At 39.8% G+C, this 8,164-nt stretch overlaps 1 long non-coding RNA gene across 1 annotated transcript in view; it reads left to right on the forward strand.

The window, feature by feature from the left end:
* LOC138874432 (uncharacterized) overlaps nt 1–5,504 on the forward strand; it is a 28,584-nt gene extending 23,080 nt beyond the window's left edge. Inside the window, exon 3 of the long non-coding RNA XR_011401411.1 lies at nt 4,860–5,504. This is a non-coding gene — a long non-coding RNA (uncharacterized lncRNA). The remainder of the gene's footprint in view (nt 1–4,859) is intronic.
* Nucleotides 5,505–8,164: the final 2,660 nt, after the last annotated feature.

Raw genomic sequence — 8,164 nt, forward strand, 5'->3', positions numbered from 1 at the left:
ATCACAACACTTGTGTCTTCAACAATCACTTCGTTCACAAGATCCATAAACGAACACACTTCGTTGCTATTAGGTTGCCTCATTGACTTGCAAACATGGAATACAACTTTTTCATCTCGCACCCGGAAGGTGAGCTCCCCTGCTTCCAAATCAATTAAGGCCTTCCCTATAGCTAGGAAAGGTCTCCCCAATATGATTGGTACCTCGTAGTCAAACTCACAGTCAAGTATCACAAAATCTGCGGGAAGTATGAACTTGTCAACCCGAACTAGCACATCATCAATTATCCCGAATGACCTCTTCATTTTCCTATCCACCAGTTGCAGTCTCATCGATGTGGGCCTTGATTTCCCAATCCCCAATGTCTTGAAAAAAGAGTATGGCATCAAGTTAATGCTTGCCACCAAATCACACAAAGCTTCGGTGAAATCGGCACTACTAATAGTGCATGGAATTGTAAAGGCACCAGGGTCTTCTAACTTTGGATCCATGGAGTGCACAATAGCACTCACTTGATGTGTCATTTTGATCGTTTCACAGTTCGTTGATCTCTTCTTTGTTACCAAGTCCTTCTTGAACTTGGCATATCCCGGCATTTGTTCTAGAGCTTCAACCAAAGGTACATTTATGGACAAATTTTTATCATATCAATAAATTTCTTGAACTAGTTCTTATTGTTTTTTGGCGAGCCGTTGAGGATATGGTGGAGGAGGCCTTGGCAAAGTAGCCTTAGCTTTGGGTACTACCATTTCCGGTATGTTATCACATGTTCCCTAGACGGGTTCATATCATTTTGTGTCTCCTCCATGTTGTCATCAATGTCTATCCTTACTTCATCATTCACATTCTCATCATTCACTTGCACATCATTACTTTGCTCATCATCATCTTGCACCAACAAATCATCACTCACAACCTTTCTTGGATTAGAGGTACTAGCAACTCTACCTTTACCACTTCCTGTAGGCACCGCCATAGCATGGCCCGTATTGTTCCCACCCCTTGGGTTTACTACCGTATCACTTGGTAGTGCCCCCTTAGGGCGAGTATCCAAACCTTGAGAAATTTCGACAAGTTGGATTTCCAAGTTGCGGATAGAAGTATTGTGGGAGGCCAATTGGGCATCAGAGTCGGCATTTTTCTTCATCATTTGCTCAAACATTGCCTCAAACCGTCTCATCTCATTGTTGGATGAGCTAGGACCTTGCGATGGATATGGAGGCGGGTTGTTTGGTTGTTGCTACATCGGAGGCCTTTGAAAGCCCGACCCCCGATTACCTTGATTATTGTTGTTCTAACCCCCTTGATTGTTATTGCCTCCCCAATTACTATTATTGTTGCCACCCCAATTGCCTTGGTTTCCTTGGTTGCCCCAATTTTGATTGTTGTTCCCCCAGTTGCTTTGGTTGTTGTTGTTGCCACTATTCCAATTTCCTTGTTGACCTTGATTTCCCTAATTTCCTTGTGATCTCCACTGTTGTTGATTCGGAGCATTCCCCCATTGACCTTGGTAATTGTTCACATATTGAACCTCTTCACTTTGATCATCATATGCATTATCTTGATTGTACCTGCTACAACTTTGCTTAAATTGGTCCAGATTGTTTTGAACTTGTTGACCTCGTTGTGTTCTCTTATTGATCATCATATTCACTCCTTCCATGGCATTCACTTCTTTTGGCCCTTGAACTTGTTGCAAATGAGCTTTGGCCAATTGGTTCATGGTAGTAGTCAATTCGACTATTGTTTGGTCGTGGTCATGGATCTCCTTGTGTAGGTGAATAACATTAGGATCGCCTTGTGGCACATTAGCTCGACTCTGCCATGTTGAAGAGGTATCCGCCATCTCATCAAGTATTTCACACGCTTCGGTATATGGCGTGTTCATAAAGTTCCCCCCGGCGAGTTGGTTAACGACACATTGGTTTGTTATATTTATGCCACAGTAGAATGTTTATTAGATCATGGCTTCGGTCATATCATTATTCAGACACTCTTTAACCATCGTCTGATACCTTTCCCAAATCTCATGAATCGGTTCATTTGGCTCTTGTTTAAAATCAAGGATGTCATATCCTAGAGTCGCCATATGTCCCGGAGAAAAGATATTTGTGATGAACTTCTCGGCCAACTCATCCCAAGTGGTGATGGAATGGTTGGGCAACCTTTCTAGCCAATCCAAAGCCTTCCCCCTTAAAGAAAATGGGAAAATCCTTAACCGCAATGCGTCTTAGGAGACATTAGTTTGCTTGCTCCCCCAGCACGTATCAACAAAACCTATGAGATGCTTGTATGCGTTTTGGTGTGGAGCTTCGGTGAAGAAACCCCTATGTTCCAAGAGTGTAAGAATGACATAGGTTATTTGAAAGTTGCCCGCCCTAATTCGGGGCAGGACTATTGCACTTGCATAGCCTTCGTTGGGCAACAACCGGTGTGTTGCCCTGCTGGAGGTGGTCGAGGGTTTGGAATATTATCACGAGGCGGTCGGCCCCTCCTTTGTGCTTGAGGTTCGGGTTGAATCTCCTCCACATGATTATCATCTACCTCTTCCCCCAATGCAAATTTTTGAGGGCATCATTGTAAAGAGCCATTTGGTACCTAAAAGAAATTCACAAACAAATTAGAAAAATGGAAGGAAAGAAAAACAAAACATACAAATACTCGGATATATAGCTAAAACCGTCTAACTCCCCGGCAATGGCGCCAAAAATTTATCGGGTCCAAGCCTGCACTACTATTGAGTAGCAAGGATGGTCAATGCAGTTTTACCCAACAAGGTAGGGAACGAATCCACAGAGAGTTAATTTGTTTGGAGTTAGGTTTATATCCAAGTAGGGATGCGGGTTTTGCTCTTAATTATACTTCCACAAATAGTTGGTTTGTTTTCTAGTTCTACTTATATTCTATAATATGCAATATTTGAAACTAAGTACAATGTTTTTGTTCCTTATTTTCAAGCGTTTAAAGGGACTAGGGTAGTGACTTCTACCTAGGTGGATATCTAACGGGTAGGAAGAATCTAGGACAATCATGTGATTAATTGGGGTTGTGATATAGCTGTACACCCCAGTAATCACTATATACCTCTCGGTAGTTTGAGTGATTTTGCCCAATTTGGCTTTTTCAAGTCCAAATGGGTATTCGTGCAATTCAAGTGATTTTAGCTCAAGTCGGGTACTACTATCTCTAGGTTTAACCCTTTAATTCGGGCTATCAATTTCTTGAGTTCACTCCAATTCCTTGTTAGTCTAGTTTTCCTAGACTTAGTCCTTCTTTCTTAAGTAGAAACTAAGTCATAAAAGTATGAATCAGTGTTTGCAACCACTAATTCCATAGTTCTAGCAAGAACTAGACTAAAGACTACTAACCCATACACATTCAAGCCCTAAAGTTCAAGACCCATCAAATACCCACACTAGGGTTGGGTTACAACCCTAGCTATGAGTTTAGCTACTCATAGAAATAACAGAAATCAAAGATGAAATAAAGATAGAATCCATAATACTAGATTAAAAGATGAAAAGCTAATGTTAAAAGTTGAATCTAATACAAAATTGCCCGAAATGGAACTTGTAGTCATCTCACGTGCTCAGCAAAAACAAAACTTAACCTAAAAATGTCAAAAAGATCTATTTATACTAAGCTGAAATTTTCGGACAAAGAAAATACCCATGAGGAGGTTTTGCGGCTGCGTAAGTTTTACCGCGGCCGCGTAATTCTAATCCTGGTCTGTGTTTCTTCACATCTAGGTCTGGGTTGAACCTTGTTTCGCGAACCGCATACTTTCCACCATGTCCGCGTGAGAGACTTCCGCGGCCACATAATTTAAACGCGGACCGCCCTTCTCACTTTTGCATCACTTGTGAACTCTCTAAATCATGGAAATCGCGGTCCGCGAAATTTCCAATCGCGGACGCAGTGGTACTTTCACGTCCGCCTCTTTCTGACGCGGTCCACATTCATATTTGTGGCAAAAAACAACCTCTCTGATTCTCCATTTCGCGGGTCGCGTAATTATGACCGCGTCCGCGTTGATACTTTCGTGGCTGCACTTTCTGTCGCGATCAACATTCCACAGCTCTTTGCCCAGTCTTGGTCTTTGTTCATGTTTTGACTCCTTTATGAGTTGATCATGGCTATTTTGGCTCATTGTGAGCAATCCCAAGCATAATACATCAGTTTCTGGGATTACCTTTACGCATTTTAAGCCCAAAACGCAAGTAAAAGAAAGCAAATAATGGTTAAAATCCCCACTTATCACCTACCTTAGTCCAAAAGCCTTCCTTAAATTCCAAAAAAAGCCCTATGTGATTTCAAGCCAAGTGAACTTACATTAGTAGTGATTTACATGAGGGGCAAGCATATGGTACTTAAAGCTGTACTTGTGACATTCTTTTGAGAGAGATGAGAGAACTTTTCACAGATCCTTGAATTGAGTGTTTCATTCTTAAGTGAGATATGCTAATGGAGAGTAGAGGAGGAGGAGTTTGGGATCCACAATGACCTACATGAAAAAGCAAGCATCCTTGATGAATAAATTCAACTCTTGATGCTCAAGTGTCACATTATAACTATTCGTGCTTAAAACTTCAAATCATTGTCTTGTTGATAATTCATAAGTGTTGTGGGTAATTGTTGGTCCCAATTGATGTGTGTTTGATACACTTTAGATTACCTGGAATAGCTCTTAACTCGTGGAGGTGGGAATTACTTTAATTGCTTGAGTACAAGCAAAAGCATAAGTTTGGGGGAGTTGATAAGTGAAGATTTTGACTACTTATTAGCACCTTTTACTTTCGTTTTAGTCCAAAAGTGCTTAGGTTTATTCCCGAAAACTAATGAAATGTGCTTAAATGCAGGAGTATTGGAAAATGAGCCACAAAGATGAAATCCAACTAAAAAAGGAGTAATGTGAACTCAAAGACAAAAAGCAGGCAAAAGGCTAATGTGTGGATCGCAGAATTCCTTCTGCAGCCGCAGAATGCAAAGGAAATCCAACAGAGCCCAAGACTAATGTGCGGACGCAGAAGCTACATCAGAGCTAAAGTTCAGAGAGTCACCATTTCGAGCTTAAAGAAAATGCGGACCGTACAATTATTGTGCGGCTGCAGAAGTCAACCATACGGCCGCACTCAGATTTGTGCAGTCCGCAGAAGGACCCTACGCGGCCACACTCAGATTTATACGGGCCACAGAACTCAAGAGATGCGGCCGCAATCTAGAATTATGCAGTTGCAGATCCAGCTCCTGCCAAGTCTGAAGAAGAAGTGCAGACTACACATGGAATTGTGCAGCCGCAGAACCTCCGAAAAGGCATTTTGTCCAAAAATTCCAGCTTTGTATAAATAGACTTCTTTCACGAAATTAGGTCAAGTTTTGGATATTTGAATTTCTGTAGCCGTTTCTTGTTACTCTTTTAGCCAACTATAGTTTATTTTGGGGATTTAACATTGGAATTTTGTCTTTTAATCTTTTAATATGAGTTTAATTATCTTTTCTTCTCTATTTTCTTCATTACCTATTATGAGTAGCTAGATTCTTAGCTAGGGTAGTGACCCAATCCTAAAGTGTAAAACCTTATGGGCGATTAATTTTATATTTATTTATGAATGGGTGTTTGTTATTTATCTAGGTTTATGCTTTATTTGTGAATTAATGATTGTAAATATTGATTTATGCCTTTTTGACGTATAGTCTTCTTGAGAAAGAGAGACCTAGTATATACAACCTAGCTAACAAGGAATTCGATCAATTGAGAAATTGATCAACCCAATTAAAGGGTTCAACCTAGAGATAGTAACAACCCGACTTAAGCTCTTATCAACCGTTCGGTAGATACCCATTTGGTCTTAAGAAAGTCAAATTGGGCAAAACAATTCTCTGATCGAGAGGTATAGAGTGAGCAGTGCAGTGTTGTGAGATATAATACACCCCATTCAACAAAACAACATAAAATTTTTTATTCCATTACGCGAACACCTAGCTTATGGTCACAACCATAGTCCTTTTACAATTTTTGAAAACAACAACAAAAACATCATTTCTTAGTTTCAATTACTTAGTTGCAATCTTAGTTTAATTTAGCTATAGAACCAACCAAAGTTGTGGAAGTGTAATCAAAGATAGTTCAAACTTGATATACCGTAATATATACTCCTAAATCCCAATCTCATAGCTCCTTGTAGAATTCGACCCCAACTCTGTTGGGTATTACTATTGTATCGACCATTTCATATCCTCGAATAAGAGGTGTTACTTGGACGAGATCACACTACCAGATATATGAGTCCGAACACACATACTTACGCAACTGAAACCACCGAGTCCAAACTGCAATCTAAACCTAGCCTCAAGACCTCCAGACTTTCCTATCTCCACAATGCGGAGAACATATCTCGAACCTCACCCATGACATCACAAGTCGTCGATGTACAGCCGATACCGAATTCTCAACATAACATACGAGTGGATGGTTGGAATTCAAAGAGACACGCTTCAAGCTGAATCAATACCGCACGATAAAGAGGAAAATGGGAAGTTTCCTACATAAATTGTAGCCTCTCGAAGATAGGCATGGACGTCATCATACTGATCCGTAAGACTCTAGTACACACTTGCTCATGACTCATAGAACCTATGAACCTAGAGCTCTGATACCAACTTGTCACGATCCAAAATCCCACATTAAAGACCGTGATGACACCTAGTCTCTAAGACTAGGTAAGCCGATCACTTACGACAGTTAAACCAATAAGACATAATATTATGAATTAGAGTTTAATATAATTGCGGAAATAAAAGTGATACAAGCCAACACGGCGATAATCACAAAAAAATTCTCAAGACTAGGTAGTACAAAGTCACGAGCTCTAACTTAATAGCTGAAAATATCTAAAAAATAGAATATTGTTCAGATAGAGAATTGACAGTATAAATGTAGGTAAAGGACTCCAAGGGGCCGTGATAAACTAAGCAGCTCTACCTTGAATCCTTGTGATAAAAGAAGCTCCCAAAGCCTAGGTCCATTACCTTCAACACTTGAATCTCAAATAAGGTAAATCAACACTTTAAGAAGCCTTTCCCCCTAAAACAACCTCTAGATGGCTCGAATTCCAATCCACATAGTGAAACTTTCCTCCAAAATTGCCTAAAATTGAGCTCCAAAACTTTGTGAGAAAAGGTAACTAAATTTCAAAACAAATAAAAATGCAACAGTTTTCCCAACCTGAATCAAATCATAAATGATCCCGAAACTTATGTTTGATAAGCCCAATATAATCCTTACGATATTATACCCAAGATAGCCTTTTGAATCACCCAATTTGGCATTAAAATGAGGGAGATATGATATTTTGAAGTTTTAAAGGAAGTCTGAAAATTTCAGGGACACAAATGGTAGTTTTGTAATTATTTACACCAGAAAAAAAATGAGTAATAATAAAATCTTCGTTTTAGCACCCAAAACTCATTCGGAACCTCCCCGACACAAATCATATATGCATTTCAATCATAAGAACGGTATGAACCTGCTCGTGGACGTAATACACCGGAAAGAGGTCATATTGATCCTATATTGACCATGGTCAAACTTCAAGTCCTTCACTTAACTAGTTTCTCAACCAATGATCCAAAATACATTCGAGCCTCTGAGGACCCCATCCAATAATACCAACAAATACAAATATATTATTCAAACTTATCCAAAGCCACAAAAGACCCACAGGAACATCACAATAAAGAATCGAAGCTCAAACCGACTAGAAGTTTTCTTAAGTTGTTAAATCTTCATGGGGGTAAACCTCAAAGAATGTACAAAAGCACCGATTTTCAGAATTGTATGGATAATTGCGGAGTTACGGATATTGGTTTACTCTGGGCCGAAATTCACATGGTGCAACAACAGGAGACCAAGGAAGAGGATTTGGAAGAGATTGTTTTGTGAACGACATGTGGGACAATCTATTCCAGAGATGCTCTATTAGACATATGGCAAGAACCGGTTCTGATCATAGACCTCTTCTCATGAAGAACTTATCTTCTAATCACAATTGTATAAGATACTTCAGATTCCTCAACTGCTAGACAGGTCTGCCTGGTTTTTTCAATATTGTCGAGGACAGTTGGAGTGCCAATGTTAAAGGTAAGCCTTTGTGGGTGTTGCAAA

The sequence above is a fragment of the Nicotiana sylvestris genome, chromosome 8 (genome assembly GCF_000393655.2).
Source record: "Nicotiana sylvestris chromosome 8, ASM39365v2, whole genome shotgun sequence".
In the NCBI taxonomy this organism is placed as follows: Eukaryota; Viridiplantae; Streptophyta; class Magnoliopsida; order Solanales; family Solanaceae; genus Nicotiana; species Nicotiana sylvestris.